This window comes from Triticum aestivum, chromosome 1D (genome assembly GCF_018294505.1).
Source record: "Triticum aestivum cultivar Chinese Spring chromosome 1D, IWGSC CS RefSeq v2.1, whole genome shotgun sequence".
NCBI lineage: Eukaryota > Viridiplantae > Streptophyta > Magnoliopsida > Poales > Poaceae > Triticum > Triticum aestivum.
In genome coordinates this window covers 130,603,939-130,624,693 of record NC_057796.1, presented here as the reverse complement: position 1 = coordinate 130,624,693, position 20,755 = coordinate 130,603,939, and positions in this window count along the sequence as shown.

The window sequence follows — 20,755 nt, the reverse complement described above, 5'->3', positions numbered from 1 at the left end:
GATTCACTCATTTTGCTCCGTATGTAGTCCATATTGAAACGGACGTAATAGTACGCACTCTCCCTCGCCCCTCGACCCTCGCCCACGTGGTGGACGTGCAGCAATTCATTCGGTCTCATATAGCCAGAACGATATATACTGCAGTACCATTATTGCTCGACTTCCCGAAGAGGCGAAGAGCCAATCGCAAGGTTAATATTTTGGAGATGCCAAGCGCAAGGTTTATAGGAGAACGAGTAGTAGGTGCCGCGTCATTTATAAATAAAGTTTTTTTCTTCAGTGGCACGTACGCAATATAAATAGGTTCATATGGAGAGAAAAGGAAACCGCTCCACTATATACATAGGCAGGACGAGCCTACACGGTTGCTTGCTGGGGTTGCTCTCTTCAGTCTTCACACTCTCTCGCACAAAACGACTGTGGCCACATCTCTAACATCCCGGCGGATCACGTCCGCCGGGGGAAGGGGTGGATGCTTAGTGTAGATGCGGTCGCCGTCGCCGACGGCGAAAACCCACTGTCGGCACGTCCCGATCAGGGGTCCCCGCCGTTCTCTCTCACAAAGCCGGTGAGGTTGCCTTCGTCCATTGCTCACTGCCGCGACGTGGGCAGTTGCCTCCTCCCGCCGCCCTCCTCTAGGTTGAGCTACGTCCCGACATCCCTCAGGTACAACTCCCTTTACAGCCGGCTTGCACCACTGCTCCAGCTGCCCACATCACTCCATGTGGATATTTCTCTACTTCTTTGCCCCGCACATACCTCTACTGGCTTCTACGTACTGTATTTGTGATGAGTTTATGTCTCATCAACTAGTCCCAGTAATCTTATTCTATTGACGCTTCTTCAATTTCTTTGCCAAAGGGATGCTCATCTCGATTTTGGTGAAACTGCACAAAATGATCTGATGGTCAAAGGGTTGCAAACTTCATTTCTTCGGAAGCTCCAACGTTGCCAGCAAATTAAAGCCTGGTTAGGGTTTACGGTTCAAGGGCTAGGGACTGCATGGATCGTTTTTTCTTTAGCTGTCTCTGTTCCAAAATAAGTGTTAACTTTAGTAGTAGTACAACTTTGTACTAAAGTTTGCATAAAGTTGAGACACTTATTTTGGAACGGCGGGAGTACATATTGGCTATGATCTGTCAATCATTGAGATGCAATAGCATGCATGTTAGTCTCCTTTGTATTTGATGAAATGTTGCAACGGGCAACCTTGGACGCAAGATACATGAAACAGAAGCTGGAAGCTTCATAGCATTGTACAAATTTATCTCGCTGATAAATTACAGTACGTACTATACTAGTACTATGTAAAGAGTTAGGTGTCGCACGGTGTCCAGAAAATATGGTGATAGTGTGAGGTGGGCCATGTAATCACTGAGCCTGCGTGTTTTCACTGCTCTCGCACTCCTCCGCTGAGAATGGAGAAAATTGTAATCTAGTAGTACCTCCTTTCGCCGAAAGCGTGGGACATCCAGCAGTCCTACCACCTCAGTAATAATGACCAATGAGCCGTCAAATCACATAGACCCAGCAGTAAGTTGGACGGACGAAGCAACCATCACTCTTGAATCCGCTTCTCCCTTCAACGCAGGCGCCAGTGAGAGGTCGCGTCCGCTCTGCCCGGGCATGAATGTGGCACCGATTCTTTGGAGCGGCGCTGACCGTTTCGGGCGGGAAGCGCGCGCGGGCGATGGAGGGGCTTTGGGTGGGCCAGGCTGGTCAGGAGCGGGCGTGGCAGCTGTCCCGCCTGTCCCGACCGGACGCCCGGAAACGAGAGGATGCACCGACTCTCGCGGCTAAATCGTACACTACACACCATCTCTCTGTAGGAGTAGGTCGATGTGTCGCTCTCTCTAACACACACATGTTGTTAAACACACACACACACGCCGAGGTAAAATGAGTCTATATCTCAATTAATGAAGACTTGCATGTTACCATCCATATGTTACTACCTACTATGAAAGTAGTAACATAGACTAGTAACATATGCATGTTACTAGTCCAAGTTACTCACCACTATGACCAGCCTAGCAATGTAACCAAACGCTCCTTACTCTGCCTTGTTATCTCCCCCGGAAACCCAATGCATGGAGCGCAACTACGCGTTGATGCATGCGAGTTAATACATGGCCCTGCATGGTAGCTAAAACGGCATCTCTTAGTTATTGTGATTAGTTGTTGTGTTTAGAGACAGAAATCAGGGCTTTGATTGGAGGAAGGACCGGTCAAGTTTCTCCTTCTCCTCCAATCTGCCTGCACCTTGTTTCAAAAAAAAAATCTTCTTGCACCTTGGTCCTGCTGCACCTTCTAACGTGACTTATTACACCTAGACGGAGGGAGTAGTACGAGATACGGTGGCACACTGACTTAGGTCGAATACAAGTGCCCAAAATTGTGTGCATGTTATAATACGGATTCACTTAAAACAGTACGTGAGCGAACAGAGGGATCAATTGGACATTGTTCACGAGCAGTACCGAGATGTGTGAGGTAAGATACACCGCTGGCGCTTATAATTTTTCTTATTAATTTGTTTGTTTCACCCTCTGACTGGTGGGACCCAACGTACTACGTGGAGAAAAGTAAGGTGACTAAGGCTGCATTATTTCTGTACTACCAACACTGCTTTAAATCCCAAAAGACCTTACCACCAAAGCCACATGACACGATTATGATTTAAATCCCAATGACTCCCACGCAAAAAAACACGGCATGCTTGTCACACGAATGCAGGAATGTATTAAAGGTTATTTTCCTCTCGTTAAACATAACGTGGGGGTGGTGTAGCTGGTTAGCCTGTTCGCTCATCAAACTTGAGGTCTCGGGTTCGATAACTACACTTGAGCATAATTTTGTTTTTGTTCGACTTCTTTCTTCCACCCAATGACAGGTAGGCCCCGCATGACAGAGAGAGAAAGTGATCTGGGGCGGTGCCAGGAGGATTCTTTGACTGGTCAAAATGGATGGATACGGAGCTATACGATCTCGTAGTGAGCGTTTAATCACCTCATCACATATACGCTGCAGCCTCGACGCTTGTTTTCTAGGGTTTGCACTCTTCACACTCTCTCTCCAGTATATATATACACGCTGGAGCCTCAGCGCTTGTAGTTGCTCTCTTCACACTCTCTCACCCTCTCCAGATCTAAACAAGACTTTGTTGGCCTCTCTCTCTCCCCTCACTGCTGGTCAAAGAGCCGGCAGGATCCGTCCGCCGGGAAGGGAAGGAGGCTTAACGTTGTCGCCATCGGCGAGGAAGGGAATCCACTACTGGCGCAACAGTTCTCTTTCACCCAGCGGCGGTGCGGGAGGGCCTCCGACCCCTTCTTCCTCGTCGTCGTACATAGTGTGGGCCGAACAGCCTCTAGTCGCCCACCGAACCCCACCCCAAGAACCTTAAGGTATAATTTACCTATTCCACATGCATTGCTCTAGCTGCATGTGGGCTTTTTCTGCTTCTGCACTCGAATCTAGGTGTTGGATCAAACAGGAAAGTAGTGGGGAAAGTTGTATAGCATGAATCTAGGACGTGGTTCAAAGAGGAAAGGAAGGGGGGAAAGTACTAGTACAGACTGGCTATCCAGCACCTACGTTGGTCGAAAAGGGGAAACAATGACAAATGTTGTACGCACATCTATAACGAACTGATCTTTTGTTTTGGGGGACAAGGCTGTAGAGTTTGAGCGGGACTAGATTTGCTGCACTCACATAGGGAAAGGTGTCTAAAGATAACAAAACTAGGACCAACACAAATATGCTCCTTGGTTCTTTTTGTTCTTTGTTGCAACAGACTATGCATCACCCCTTCATACATCAGTAGATGCACATGGTGCTGGTGCGTCCACTGTCCCGTGCAACTCTTTAGCTGTTGTTAATCTAAGGCCCTGTTTGGTTAAAAACTCCCTAGTCCCTACCTTCTTGGTTCCAGGGACTAAACATGGACTAGAGGTTATTAAATGACATGCTAAAAGACCATGTTACCCCTAGTAATGAACTAACAGAGACAAGCTGCGATGCGGGGCAGGGGCAACTGTTGGAAAAAGTCCCTGAACCAAAAGACTCTCCCTCGGGGTCTTCTTTCTTTAGTCCCTAAAAGTCCCTCCTGTTTGGTTTAGATGGGACTGACACGGACTTTTTTTAGTCCCTACACCAAAATGTCCCTGTAAACAAACACCCTCTAATAATGCCGCTGGAAAATTGATGCAATGCCACAGTTAAAAGCAAATTACATGTTTAACGAATTTTATTGTTAATATAATCTCTCTGTTAATATTAATCAATGCCACCGTTTGAGAAATGCTACTGTCTTGCTTTCTTTCCCATTTAGATAAGTTAGATGCTTCTTTTTGTTGGCTTCTGTGTCATCCACCGTTATTGACCACTAGTTGTTTCCTTTGCACCTCTGTGTAAACAGGGTTATCTACTTCACCTCGTTGCTATTGTGACCTTTTGTTGCACTGCACTAAACACTTTTGTTTTAAGAGTGTTTTGTGCAGTTCAACCAAAATGTCACACCGACAACGTTGCTTGATTGCTTGATCTTAGTGGAACTGCACAAGAGGAGATCTTACTTCATATCCGTGTTGGCAAATTTGGTTCAGATCTTCTTCTTGTGAGTTGTTTGAATTCCCCATCATGAGAGGTCAGTACTAGCCTTCTTTCACATGATTGTGCAGTGTGCTTTCATATGTTGTGCTACTTGTATGCTAATGTTGCTTGATTTTAGGGAACTGGACAAATGGAGACAAGACTTCCAATCTGTATGTGCACCGTAATATCCCATTGAGGTAAGATAAGGATATTTCACAACTGTTGGCCTGTATTTTGCCACTTTCATCTAAAAATTAACTTCGTTGTTTAGTGCTATACTTGTGCTCCCTAATTGGCATGCCAAATCTTACATTGAAGGCGAAGCTTGTCTGTTATTGAACCAAGTTATGAAGGGGAAGAACAAGCGGAAGAAAAACAAAAATCAACTCCCGGTGCTGTAATGAAGCACTGGAACTTGGATGACACAAGTAATGATATAGTTTTGCATCTTAATTTATTGCTATGGCTGGAACGAGCAATTGTTTTGCCACTGATTTGATGCTACTCTTAATGTAATATGTAATTATCTCTACTTGTGCAAACAGGGATCTTCTTTGAAGATACCATATATTTTAGTGGAACTGCACAAGAAGATGTTGGAAACATTAAACTAATCGAGGAGTATATAGTAAGCATGGCAACCACAGTAGATAACAGCTGATGGTTCCGGAGAAGTGCTTGATCTGTATGCTCTACACAATAAGCCTCCTGACAAAGGTTGGTACTCGCCCACGGATTTCATCCATATGATTGAGCTTCCTCATCTTTATTGGTGTTGTGCTACTGTTTAGATACTGTCATGAGAAAGTGGTATTGTCCTTGAGAAGTGCTTCATCTGTGTTGTTTTAAATATTTCCTTTCCTTTTTTTCGAGCAAACAAGGATGCTAGCATTTAGTTGTCCTCTTGTCTTTGCACAACAGGATCATCCACCTCTGAAGAAGAATATGGAGTACGTGAAGTGCTTAGTTCTGATTATGCCAGGATAAAGAAGCCAAGCCTCTCTTCTTAAGAAGGGTGTATTTGAAGGATGGTTACATTATTTCCCACAAGAACAAACTAACTTCAGCTCAGAAGGACTCAAGGATCTGCATCTTTGTTGTTGTGATGGCCAGTACAATGTTGTTTTACGATTCCTTCCGGTGAGTTCCATTTTTTAATGTGTGCTCTGCATGGATCATGTAGGTTGACTGTTTAAACTGTCAATTCATAGTACAGTTTGCTTTATACTAATCACTTTTTTGTATTTGTGCAAACAGGGGTGCTCAGCTTGATTTCAATGGGAACTGCACAAAATGTTCACGAATACATCGAATATTCTCGAATCATTCATTTTCGCCACAAGAAAGGAGGTGCCGATATGTTCAAGGCGTTGCAACATATAAAGGCGAAATCATACAATCTACGCACGAATTTGGTTGATTTTGGTGGAACTGCACAAAAAGAACAGCTGGTTTATTTAGCATGAGGTGCCATGTCAATGTTCGAACTGATGCCATTCCACAATCGTAGGCATTTGATATTTTGGAACGGGAAAACCTTGTCAAAGTTTGCTCATTGATGTATGCAAAACAACACGCATTTGATATTTTGGAATGGGACAAACTTGTCAAATTTTGCTCATTGCTGTTAGCAAGAAGACATGCGTTTGATATTTTCGAATGGGACGCCCTTTGCTGTTAGCAGTGTCTATCGATTTTTCTTTATTCTTTAGTTGTGAAGTAAATATTGGCTCTGACATGTGAATCACTGAGATGCATAATCATCGATTGTTTTGAATGTTCTCTATGAATTGCCAGGCATGTGTGTTGATTGCAATGTACAGGAACGCTAAATTTTGTACTCCCTTTGTTCCTTTTTACTTAGCATACTAGATTTCTTTCAAGTCAGTTGATTTTACATTGTGAATGTTGATACTTTTTTCCTGTAAGATTGGTCAAAGTATAGATACTTTGACTTCAGACAAAACTTATATGCAGACTAAAAAGGACCGGAGGGAGTACATGTGAAACTGCTGCAAACGAGGTGATCACCCTGGAAATAATGCTAGTATGTACTGTTTTGCATGTTCATCTAATGCCAGTGATACAAGAATTCAAACAAATCGAACTAAATTCATTCATACACTGCAGGATTTCATATAAACATGCCAGATTTGATTACATTTCATACATTCTTCAACTAAAAAGGGGTGCGCTGGAGCTATAATTAATTAACCGTAGCACCCGTGTCCGGCTGAGCCGAACAGAAGTTTCTTCTCCAGCGGACTGAGCTTCAGTGACATAACAACAGGTGCAGTTGCATGACTTACATGTGGGCCAAATGCCTCTTGGGCCCACATGCCAGTGAACCAACTGCACCTGCAGTTAAGTAACTGAAGCAGCGTACTTCTCCAACATAGCTCTCCGACTCCACGTCGCCGCCAAGAAGCTAATCGGCCGTCAATGGTCAACCCGCCTAGCTTGGCTTCAACCGGAGGGTAGCAGCGGTGGCCTTACTTGGACCCGAGCGGCAGCGACCTACCGTGTTCTACTCTTCCTCGTTTTCTGTGTGGTGCGGCCTCGTTGGCAGCGGGGCGTGGCCTCGACGGAGCCAGCGATGTCCTCTGCCTCGTTGCCGGCGGGGCGGCGCCTCGGCGGAGCGGGGGAAATCCTCCCCCTCGTTGCCGGCAGGGTGGGGCCTCGGCTGAGCCGGCGATGTCCTCTGCCTCATTGTTGGTGGGGCGGGGCCTCGACAGAGCCGGCGGTGTCCTCTACCTCGTTGTTGGCGCCGCGGGGCCTCGGCGAAGCAGGGCCTTGTAGGCGCCAGTGGAGCGGGGACTCGTCGGAGCTGGCATTGTCCTCTGCCTCGTCCTCGGTCTCGCCAAACAGCGCCTCGCCCGCTTCATCACCTTCTTTGTAGGCGGCCGCAGCCTCCACCACCTGCATGCGGTACCGCTAGCGCTCGAGGCGGCCCTCGCGGGCGGAGCGGTATGAGTCGAGCAGCGCCTCCTGCTCCGCGGTGATCTGCTCCTCCGCCTGCAGGTGCTCTTGGAGGAGATGGTGGTTGTAGGCGGCATCCGCCTGCGCCTCCCGGAACTGCTCCTGACGCTTCTGCCTCACCGTGTCCATGTATTGGGCACGGGCCTCGCCGATGGTCATGGTGCAATGCACTGGCGAGGATGGCGCACAGGAGGGGGTTGGCGCCGGATCGTCGACTACCATGTTCTCCATTGGGACGTCGTCGTCCTCCGGCTACCTGCCGGCCAGCCAGTCAGTAGCAATGGCTGACATCTCCTTGTGGTTCGTCGTCCGCCCGTCCCGAAGAGCGCTAGAGCGCGAGTAAGCCATGGTGGGAGTAGTGGTGTGGACAGGAGAAAGGGAACGGAGGTGGATAACTGCGGCTATGGCCGGCACAGCAGCTTATATAGCAATGGTGGGCGGCGGAGGGATGGACGTGTGGCGCCGGAGTAGCCGCCTCGGCAACCGCGTATCATTAATGTGCGCGGCAGACGGACGGACGGACGACACTTGTGTTATTTAAAGGCGGAGCAATCGCCTGCACCGGGAAGCAGGGCGGGCGGCGCTGACCGTGCGGGCGAAAAGCACGCGCGGGCGAGGGAGGCGGTCTGGGTGGGCCAGGGCAGTCAGACTCGTGCTTTGCAGCGGGTCGGTCCAGCAGCCGAGACATGCTGGCTCGCCAGCGACCTCGCCGAGCTGAGCGACGACAATCAGACGATGGGCGTAGCTTCCGACCAGGAGCCAGCGCCACTGTCCAGGCCGGTTCATGCCGTGTTCACCATAGAGCAGGTGTGGCCCACTTCGACGCCCTAATGGCGGAAGAGCTACCAGCACAGGAGGACCTGTGCTGCAACCTCCGTCTCCTCAACGAGCACCGGTGAACAAGCGAACGACAATGCCATCGCGGACATGTGGCCCTATGATCCTGGCTTCCCGAATGAGCAGAGGGCGCTGTATCAGACCATCCGTTGGGCCTGCGAGGCCCTCTTCGTCGTCCTTCGAGTTGTTGCGCTCTCCGCGGCGCCGCCGTCTCGCGTTGTCAACATGGTCAATGACATGAGGAATGAGGAGATGACTTTACTTGGAGAGGATGACAGTGGGGACCCACCAGGCCATAGCCGCACGTACGCAAGTGCCTCCTTATTATATACAACTGTAATATTTTTTGCTTCCTCCTGGTTTCCTGACATCACGGTCCCACACCATTGTCAACCTATGTAGTCAATAAAGAAGAGAATTTGTAACATCCCAAATTTTCAATTTGGAATGTTATACATAGATCATTCTTGCATAACATATTTTATTGCATTTTGTTTTGTGATCCTAGAAATTCTACGCAACTCAAGGACCCACGGAGAGAGTTGGGGATTTCATTATTTTCATATTTGGGTTTTCTCAAATTTTGAAAATAGGATCATTTTTTTAAATTATTTTTCTCCCCGAAAATATTTCATATCAATTATATGACAGGGGATAATATGACTTCTCCAAAAATAATGAAATATTGGAGGAAAAATATTAAAAACAAATATTTGATTTTATCTGGATTTTATTTGATTTTATTTCAACTAGGAAAAAATATGTGTTTTTCAAAATTGCATTTTAGGCCCAAATAAATGTTCATCTTGTTCTAAATATTTTATTTAGACGGAGAAAATTTGTTTTGGCATTTTTAGATTTTTATTTATTTTTCTAGGATTTATTTAAGTTTCGATGAAATTGGTTTTTTTTTAAAATAAAATTCGCCAGCGGACCGAACTGGGCCGAAGGCCCAGCCGGCCCATCTGCCCGCGCCGCCTCGCCCGAGCGTGGTCGAGCCGGACTCCCGCCGGAGTCCGGGTCAGCGCCGCCGCCGCCGCCCGGGGGTGCCCCCTCCCCCAAGTCGGACGCCCCCGACCCCTTTAAGTACCCCGCCCGCCGCCACCTCTTCCCCACCCGAGCCGAGCCGCCCGCCACCGAACGCCGCCGCCCGCGCCGCCGAACGCCGCCGTTGTCGCCGTTCCGCCGCCGCCGCAGGGAGCCGCCGCCGCCCGCCCTCACCGCCGCCCCGCCGCCCGACGCCAACCCGCCGGAGCCGCCGTCGTCCCGCGCCTCACCGGAATCCCGCCGGACCCGAGGTAGCCGCCGCCGCCGGTCTTTCCCGGAAAACCGATCGGTTTTTATATAAAACCCGCGGTTGTTTTTTATATATATAGATCGGTTTAGTTTTTTTCCGGTTTATTTATTTTGCGGACGTTTGTCCGTACGTTCGTTTTAACGTACGGTTTTCGCCCGATAGTTATAGACAACGAACGCTCGTTCGTTTGCCTGTTCATCAGTTTTTCTTTTTCTCAGATTTTTCGCGATTATTTTCGATCGCGATTTCCGATCTGTTTTTCGTTTTAGTATAACTTTTCGCTCGTTTATCGGAATTAGGCGATTCACGCGCCTAGAGTTTCGTCTCGAAACCCTCTTTCTGTTTAACCAACTTGAACAAGATTTTGGTACTGTAAAATTTGACTTAGGTCCAGATTAGTAAACAAAGCTTGTTTCGTTCGCCATTTGAGTTTCGTTGCTTCGTTCGATTTGATTCTTTTCGCAAACCGGAGTTCTTAAGTTGAACTTTCTGGTTAGATCCGTGCACCCTTGCTTGATTGCTTATGTATGTATTGTTTGTTTGCGATAGAGTACCCGGAGTGCGAAGCGTGCTACTACGAGTCTCTAGGTTTCACGGATCATCAGCAAGGCAAGTAACACTTTGATCATACCTCTTTACCACCCAGTTTTATTGCATTAGATCAATCCTCAAACTATTGCATGATTAGGATCTGATTAAAATGTGGGTTTTGGGAAGTAGTTGAGGTAGTACCTATTGCCCTGTTTATATCAAACCATTGGGAGTTACTTCTACGTTTGCTTATATTGCTATGCTATGCTCGTAGACGTGGATTGGGTTTGAGAGTTTTCCATGACAGATGTGAGATTGTTAATTAATGGTTCAACTTAAGGTGGCTACTTTAATTTACATCTGGGTGGATTGAGGCACCTGGAGAACCCAGTGTTGCCTGTATTTTTGGATATCCCGGAGTACCCGTGTGATCATCCTATGGACCGCCACCCAGACTCAAAGGGATCATGAGATTATTCATGCTAGAAACTTCCGTGTGCAGCCACAAGCTATTATGGGCTCTAGCATAGTTGAGTAGGTTACATGACCTCTTGAAGAGGTGGGCTAGCAGATGTAGGGGAAAGTAGGTGTAACTGTCCACCCGGAGTAAAGAGTATTGTTTCTGAAAGACTGTGTCTCGGTCATCCGTTTCTCAAACACCATGTAGTGCGAGAAATCAAGCGGAGGCGATCGAGTCTTGTGGGGAAAAGTGCGCAAACCTCTGCAGAGTGTACAATCTAATCATGGTTAGCCGTGTCCCCGGTTATGGACATCTTGAGTATCTAGTTCTTGGATTATCATGTGAATCTCATCATCATGTTACTTAATTTAATTTGATTGGGTTAATCACGTTCTTAATTGGGATTGAGTTGGAGGTACCTTCTCAATGTTTAACAACCACCATGATAGTTAAATAAAATTTATTCCTTTGTGGTAGGGAAAAATTGGCTTTTCGCAAAACTGTAACCATAGAGCTTTCCACCAGCCAAATATGCATGTAGTGATAGCATTATTCTGTTCATTACTCTCTATGTGTTACATTGCCAGCATATTCCATGTGCTGACCCGTTTTCGGGCTGCAACGTATCATGTTGCAGACTTTTCAGACGACGAGTAAGGTGCCATAGGTCGTGGTCTTATACTCAGTGATGCCGTTGGAGTTGATGGACTCACTCTATCTTCCAAGCCTTCCGCTGTTATCGTTTTTAGATGGCCTTAAGCCGTATTTATTGTATTAAGTTCTCTTTTGAGATATTCGATGTAATAAGTGTGTGATTGCTACTCTGTTATAAATCCTTCAAGTACTGTGCGTGTCAGCATTACCGATCCAGGGATGACACTGATGCACAGAGACTAGACTGTTTGAGGTCTGGTCGCTACAAAGATGGTATCAGAGCACACGCTGACTGTAGGACACGACCACTAAGCTAAAGCCCTAGATCACTACTCTCTTCTCATTTCTAACTCCTCTCCTTCTCTTCCACTCTTTTAGGATGGCGGATGCAAGGAACAAGTTCGCGCAACCGGATGAGGATACACCTTTTGGACGACACTTGAAGGAAGTTACTAAGTACCTGAACATCGGAATACCAAGCTTCACCGGAACCTACAACGCCACACTACCAGAAGAGGAGCGCTGGATGATTCAAGTTCAAGTTCCAGGAAGGACGTTCATGCCAGTCACTGAGCCCATAGAGTTTTCCTTTGATGCACCAACCTGGAGTCTAGGAAAGAGCATGGCAGCCCACATCACCATGGGACGCATTGGAGAAGTGTACCACAATGATCTCAAGGATACTATCTATCAGATTTGTGGGCGCCGAGACGAGCAATGGGAGATGATCAGCACCAGGAAGGATAGATCTATTGCAGCTTTCATTCAGGAGTTAAACCAGCACATTCGTCGCCAGGAGAACCAGATGTGCGCAGACATGATAGAACTGAAGAAGGCAAAGACAAGGATCATGGAACTGGAGGAAGAACTCAAGGCTACACGCGATGGATATGAGGAGGAAATCGCAACATTGTTGGAGAAGAATGACGACCTGACAAAGAAGCTAGGAGTTTTCATGGGAGACCCAGCACCAGGAGGAGATGATGACGATTCTACTTGCCCGGAGAACTACATCATCATCGACGACACTGACTCGGACCCCAGTGATGATGATTGGGAGGATGAAGCCGGAGCAGATATCATGGAGTCTTCGACTGAGCAATTTTTCTAGTAGACCACCAAATTAGTAGTAGTATTCCACCATGTATATAGTATAGTCCAAGCACTTTGTAACGATAGTTAGATCGATTGTATGCCTTGTTTGAATTGATTGGAGTGATATGATTGTGTTTGTCTCATGTGCATATGGGTAGTGTTTTCCCTCTAGACCTCATTCTATCCTATTTTCTCATCTTTTCTAAACCCATCAGATGCCTCCGAGACGCGACACCGGATTTGTTTTCCCACCGGAGATCACTCAGTTGATTCAGCAGCAGAATGCCCTGATGCAAGCGCTAGTTCAGAACCAAGGCAACAACAACAACAACCCACCACCACCACCACCTGTTGATCACTTAGCCCGTTTTCTTAGGCTGAATCCGCCGGTGTTCTCCAGTAGCACCGAGCCGATTGTGGCAGATGATTGGCTCCGCAAGGTTGGAAGGGAGCTGACCACTGCAGGATGCACAGATGCGGAGAGAGTGCGTTTTGCCGCACATCAGCTTGATGGACCCGCAGCATCATGGTGGGAGAATTACACAGCCACTCACCCCATTGACACCGTCACATGGGACCAGTTTCAGCAAGCTTTCCGTACTGCCCACGTTTCAGCAGGAGCTATGGCCATGAAGAAGCGTGAGTTTCGCAACTTACGCCAAGGAGGACGTACCGTTGGCCAGTACGTGGAGGATTTCAGTAAGTTAGCACGTTATGCCCCAGATGACGTTGCTACGGATGCAGCTAAGCAGGAGAAGTTTCTGGAAGGACTGAATGATGAGCTGAGCATGCAGTTGATGGTGGCAACTTTTAACAACTACCAGGAGTTGGTAGATAGAGCTCTCATGATTGAAGGGAAGCAGCAGCAGATTGAGAGCCGTAAGAGGAAGTATGGACAAGGAAAGTACAGTACAGGAGCTCACCAGAAGCCTCGTTTTACCCCGAACTCGGGAGGACACCTTCAGCATAACCATGGAGGTCACAATCACAATGGAGGGAGCTCGCACAATCATAGTGGCCCCAAGAATGGCAATGGGAACGGAGGAAGCAACGGACAGAACCGTACCAACCCATCAACCCCAGCCAAGAGGGATCTAAGCCACGTTACTTGTTTCAAGTGCCAGAAGACTGGACATTATGCAACTGAATGTCCGGAAGCTAAGAATGGAAATGGCAATGGAAGCTCGGGGAAGAAGCCGAACCCTTTCAACAGGGGACAGGTGAACCACGTTAATGTGGAGGAGGTTGAAGCACAGCCTGATGCAGTAATAGGTAAGTTTTTGGTTAAGTCATTTACTGCAATCGTTCTTTTTGATACTGGTGCATCACATTCATACATATCAAGGGGATTTGTGGATAAGTTTAAGTTGCCCACCAAAGTTCTTAGAACACCTATGTTAGTAACCTCGCCAGGAGCAGAGTATATGGCAAGCCAAGGATGTTTTCAGATGCCATTGACCATAGGTAGGCATGTTTTCCCCTCAGACCTAATAGTTTTGGAGTCGCAAGGTTTGGATGTGATTTTGGGAATGGATTGGCTATCGATGTATGGAGGAAACATCGATTGCGCCAGTAAGACGATTTTGCTTACTACCCCAGAAGGAAGAAGGATTAAGTATGTATCCCGGCATGTGCCGAAGAGGACTCAAGTGAATTCCTTATCAGGAGTTGTACAGGAGGAAGTGCCAGTGGTGAAGGATTTCCCTGACGTATTTCCAGAGGAGTTGCCAGGCATGCCACCGGATAGAGACATCGAGTTTTTGATTGAGCTTTTGCCAGGCACTGGGCCAATATCTAAGAGACCGTACAGGATGCCCGCTAAGGATTTGGAAGAAATTAAGAAGCAGATTAAGGAGTTACTGGATAAAGGATATATTCGCCCAAGTTCGTCACCTTGGGGATCACCCGTACTTCTAGTGGAGAAGAAAGATGGATCGTTGAGGATGGTTGTTGATTATCGTGGATTGAATGAAGTAACAATTAAGAACAAGTACCCACTGCCGATGATCAATGATCTGTTTGACCGACTACAAGGAGCTAAAGTATTTTCCAAGATTGATTTGCGATCAGGATACCACCAGTTGAAGATTCGAGAGCAGGATATACCCAAGACAGCTTTTACCACAAGGTATGGGCTATATGAGTACACCGTTATGTCATTTGGCCTGACTAACGCACCCGCCTATTTCATGAACATGATGAACAAAGTGTTTATGGAGTTTTTGGATAAGTTCGTCGTAGTATTCATTGATGATATTCTGGTCTATTCGAAGAATGAAGAAGAGCATAAGGAGCATTTGCGTTTGGTACTTGGAAAGCTCAGAGAACATCAGTTATATGCCAAGTTCAGCAAGTGCGAGTTTTGGTTGAAGGAAGTTGGATTCCTTGGACATGTTATATCCGGAGAAGGAATAGCAGTAGATCCCACCAAGGTTAACACTGTGACAAATTGGGAGTCACCCACGACAGTTGGAGAAATCCGGAGTTTTCTGGGACTCGCAGGATATTACCGGAGATTCATCGAGAATTTCTCGAAGATTGCAAAGCCTATGACGGAGTTGTTGAAGAAGGACACCAAATTCAATTGGACTGAGGAATGTGAGGCTAGTTTCCAGGAGTTGAAGAAACGTTTGGTTACAGCGCCAGTGTTGATTTTGCCAGATCAACGCAAGGATTATGAAGTATATTGTGACGCTTCTCGTCGAGGACTTGGAGCAGTGCTAATGCAGGAGGGAAGAGTTGTTTCATATGCCTCACGACAGCTTAAACCCCATGAGTTGAATTATGCTACACATGATTTGGAGTTAGCAGCCGTAGTACATGCGTTGAAGACGTGGAGACATTTTCTCATCGGAAACCATTGTGAGGTGTACACGGATCACAAGAGTTTGAAGTACATTTTCACGCAGAAGGAGTTGAATCTCAGGCAAAGGAGATGGTTGGAGCTCATTAAGGATTATGATATGAGATTGCATTATCACCCAGGGAAGGCTAACGTAGTAGCCGATGCGTTGAGCCGCAAGAGCCATGTCAACACACTCATGACCGGAGAGTTACCCAAGGAGTTAGCAGAAGATCTTCGTGAACTATGTTTGGAAATAGTTCCGAGAGGCTATGTAGCAGCATTGGAGATTCAGTCTACTTTGATGGATAAGATCAGAGAAGCTCAGAAGACAGACAAGGAAATTGCCGAGATAAAGGAAAGGATGAGTAAAGGAAAAGCCAAGGGATTTCGTGAGGATGAGCACGATACCTTATGGTTTGAGGACCGCATTTATGTGCCCAATGATCCGGAGATCAGGAAGTTGATCTTGCAAGAGGCCCATGATTCACCATATTCGATTCACCCAGGAAATACCAAGATGTACCTGGATTTAAGGGACAGTTTCTGGTGGACCGGAATGAAGAAGGATATTGCGGAGTATGTAGCAGTTTGTGATGTATGTCAGAGAGTAAAGGCAGAGCATCAGAAGCCAGCAGGATTGCTACAACCATTGCCGATACCCGAATGGAAGTGGGATAAGCTAGGCATGGATTTTATCACAGGATTGCCCAGGACTCGTTCAGGCTATGACTCGATATGGGTTGTAGTCGATCGTTTGACGAAGGTAGCTCATTTCATCCCAGTTAAGACCACTTATACAAGTGCTAAGTTGGCAAAGATATACATGACCAGGATCGTATGTCTGCATGGAGTTCCGAGGACCATTGTATCAGATAGAGGAACCCAGTTTACTTCAAAGTTTTGGAATCAATTGCACGAAACTTTGGGTACCAGGCTAGAGTTCAGTACAGCCTTTCATCCACAGACAGACGGACAGACCGAGAGAGTCAATCAGATTTTGGAGGACATGCTGAGAGCTTGTGCGCTAGATTATGGATCTAGTTGGGACGACAATTTGCCGTATGCAGAGTTCTCTTACAACAACAGTTATCAATCCAGTTTGAAGATGGCCCCTTTTGAAGCTCTGTACGGAAGGAGGTGCAGGACACCGTTGTTGTGGGACGAAGTTGGAGACCGCCAGTTGTTTGGACCAGATTTGATTAAAGAGTCTGAACAGAAAGTGAAGTTGATTCGCGATAGGCTCAAGGTAGCCCAGTCCAGGCAGAAGAGTTATGCGGATTCTAAACGCAAGGAGACAGTTTACGAAGTCGGAGACAGAGTTTATCTTCGAGTATCACCACTTCGAGGAGTGAAGCGCTTTGGAGTTAAGGGAAAGTTAGCGCCACGTTTTGTAGGACCATACAAAGTTTTGGAGCGTATGGGTGAAGTTGCTTACAAGTTGGAATTGCCCGGAGGATTGTCGGGAGTTCACGATGTGTTCCATGTTTCTCAGCTGAAGAAGTGCCACGCAGAGATGGCTGAGATACCACTGAGAGATACAGTGCCATTGGAAGCGATTCAGCTGGATAGCGATTTGACCTATGAGGAGAAACCAGTCAAGATTCTCGAATATGCCAGCCGAGTCACCCGCAGCAAGGTTATCAAGTTTTGCAAAGTTCAGTGGAGTCACCATACCGAGGATGAAGCCACCTGGGAGCGAGAGGAAGATCTACGGAAGGACCACTCTCACCTATTTTCTAGCCAACCCGAATCTCGAGGGCGAGATTCATCTTAAGGGGGGTAGGTTTCTAACATCCCAAATTTTCAATTTGGAATGTTATACATAGATCATTCTTGCATAACATATTTTATTGCATTTTGTTTTGCGATCCTAGAAATTCTATGCAACTCAAGGACCCACGGAGAGAGTTGGGGATTTCATTATTTTCATATTTGGGTTTTCTCAAATTTTGAAAATAGGATCATTTGTTTTAATTATTTTTCTCTCCGAAAATATTTCATATCAATTATATGAGAGGGGATAATATGACTTCTCCAAAAATAATGAAATATTGGAGGAAAAATATTAAAAACAAATATTTGATTTTATTTGAACTAGGAAAAAATATGCGTTTTTCAAAATTGCATTTTAGGCCCAAATAAATGTTCATCTTTTTCTAACTATTTTATTTAGACGGAGAAAATTTGTTTTGGCATTTTTAGATTTTTATTTATTTTTCTAGGATTTATTTAAGTTTTGGCGAAATTGTTTTTTTTTTAATATTTTTTTCGCCCGCGGACCGAACTGGGCCGAAGGCCCAGCCGGCCCATCTGCCCGCGCCGCCTCGCCCGAGCATGGCTGGGCCGGACTCCCGCCGGAGTCCGGGTCAGCGCCGCCGTCGCCGCCCGGGGGTGCCCCCTCCCCCAAGTCGGACGCCCCCAACCCCTTTAAGTACCCCGCCCGCCGCCACCTCTTGCCCACCCCGAGCCGAGCCGCCCCGCCACCGAACGCCGCCGCCCGCGCCGCCGAATGGTGCCGTCGTCGCCGTTCCGCCGCCGCCACCGCCCGCCCTCACCGCCGCCCCGCCGCCCGACGCCAACCCCGCCGGAGCCCGCCGCCGGAGCCGCCGTCGTCCCGCGCCTCGCCGGAATCCCGCCGGACCCGAGGTAGCCGCCGCCGCCGGTCTTTCCCGGAAAACCGATCGGTTTTTATATAAAACCCGCGTTTGTTTTTTTATATATATAGATCGGTTTAGTTTTTTTTCCGGTTTATTTATTTTGCGGACGTTCGTCCGTACGTTCGTTTTAACGAACGGTTTTCCCCCGATAGTTACAGACAACGAACGTTCGTTCGTTAGCCTGTTCGTTAGTTTTTCTTGTTCTCGGATTTTTCGCGATTATTTTCGATCGCGATTTCCGATCTGTTTTTCGTTTTAGTATAACTTTTCGGTGCTTATCGGAATCAGGCGATTCAAGCACCTAGAGTTTCGTCTCTCGAAACCCTCTTTCTGTTTAACCAACTTGAACAAGATTTTGGTACTGTAAAATTTGACTTAGGTCCAGATTAGTAAATGAAGCTTGTTTCGTTCGCCATTTGAGTTTCGTTGCTTCGTTCGATTTGATTCTTTTCGCAAACCGGAGTTCTTAAGTTGAACTTTCTGGTTAGATCTCTTATTTTGAGTTTTATCGGTGCACCCTTGCTTGATTGCTTATGTATTATTTGTTTGCGATAGAGTACCCGGAGTGCGAAGTGTGCTACTACGAGTCTCTAGGTTTCACGGATCATCAGCAAGGCAAGTAACACTTTGATCATACCTCTTTACCACCCAGTTTTATTGCATTAGATTAATCCTCAAACTATTGCATGATTAGGATCTGATTAAAATGTGGGTTTTGGGAAGTAGTTGAGGTAGTACCTATTGCCCTGTTTATATCAAACCATTGGGAGTTACTTCTACGTTTGCTTATATTGCTATGCTATGCTCGTAGACGTGGATTGGGTTTGAGAGTTTTCCATGACAGATGTGAGATTGTTAATTAATGGTTCAACTTAAGGTGGCTACTTTAATTTACATCTGGGTGGATTGAGGCACCTGGAGAACCCAGTGTTGCCTGTATTTTTGGATATCCCGGAGTACCCGTGTGATCATCCTATGGACCGCCACCCAGACTCAAAGGGATCATGAGATTATTCATGCTAGAAACTTCCGTGTGCAGCCACAAGCTATTATGGGCTCTAGCATAGTTGAGTAGGTTACATGACCTCTTGAAGAGGTGGGCTAGCAGATGTAGGGGAAAGTAGGTGTAACTGTCCACCCGGAGTAAAGAGTATTGTTTCTGAAAGACTGTGTCTCGGTCATCCGTTTCTCAAACACCATGTAGTGCGAGAAATCAAGCGGAGGCGATCGAGTCTTGTGGGGAAAAGTGCGCAAACCTCTGCAGAGTGTACAATCTAATCATGGTTAGCCGTGTCCCCGGTTATGGACATCTTGAGTATCTAGTTCTTGGATTATCATGTGAATCTCATCATCATGTTACTTAATTTAATTTGATTGGGTTAATCACGTTCTTAATTGGGATTGAGTTGGAGGTACCTTCTCAATGTTTAACAACCACCATGATAGTTAAATAAAATTTATTCCTTTGTGGTAGGGAAAAATTGGCTTTTCGCAAAACTGTAACCATAGAGCTTTCCACCAGCCAAATATGCATGTAGTGATAGCATTATTCTGTTCATTACTCTCTATGTGTTACATTGCCAGCATATTCCATGTGCTGACCCGTTTTCGGGCTGCAACGTATCATGTTGCAGACTTTTCAGACGACGAGTAAGGTGCCATAGGTCGTGGTCTTATACTCAGTGATGCCGTTGGAGTTGATGGACTCACTCTATCTTCCAAGCCTTCCGCTGTTATCGTTTTTAGATGGCCTTAAGCCGTATTTATTGTATTAAGTTCTCTTTTGAGATATTCGATGTAATAAGTGTGTGATTGCTACTCTGTTATAAATCCTTCAAGTACTGTGCGTGTCAGCATTACCGATCCAGGGATGACACTAATGCACAGAGACTAGACTGTCTGAGGTCTGGTCGCTACAGAATTGCACAAGGAGCGACCAACAACTGGGACCAAGCAGCTCGAGCAGTATTTGTCTTTTTGAGGTGTGAGCACTGCAGAGTTTTTCTTGAGTGATGTTTTCGTTGTTGTTCAAAGGAGAGCAGGGTATTAACTGGGCGGGCTGTGGCCCGTCTAGCCTAGGCCAGATATCCAGCCCAGATATTAAATTTTTTCAAGCTGAAAATGGCTAGCCTAGCTATACTTTTTTTAGGAATACCCAGGCAAGGTCAACTTGTTATTCTCCGCCCCGCTGGGCTGCAAATCTTTCCTAGGAGGGATGCATTAGGCTTAACAAGAAAATGGGCTTTAAGAAATAATAAATGGGGTGTAATTATAAAAACTGGGCAGTAAATATAAAAAAATGCACCAAACACGTAATTACTTTATAAAATAATATTTCTAGATTTTGAAAATTTTAATTTCATTAATTGTTGTGCGCGCAATGTTTTTTTTGGATTTTTACGTAATACAAATTCATATTGAAATCGTATTTAATCTGACTAGAAATTTTGGGATAAAAATATTTCGGACCCCTTAAAATGTGGGAAATTTTATTGAATTCTGTTTTGAACGGTTGGTTGAAATTATTAATCGTTGTCCTAGCTAGAAAATGGGCTGTACTTTTAACAAACTGTAAATGGGCTGTAGTAAATTCCATTAGAATTCAAAAATGGGCTATACATTCTTACAAATCGCAAATGGGCTATAAGTTCTCTGCCACACACTTGTGGGCCTACTAAGTTGACGCGTATGCAAGGCTTTGTCAACTTATAGTCAACACACGGTTCTAGCAACAGTGTCCGTTGGATGTCCATCCAACAGATGTCGTGCTTCTTCTTTAATCTCGGATATTCTAGCTTCAACCGCCC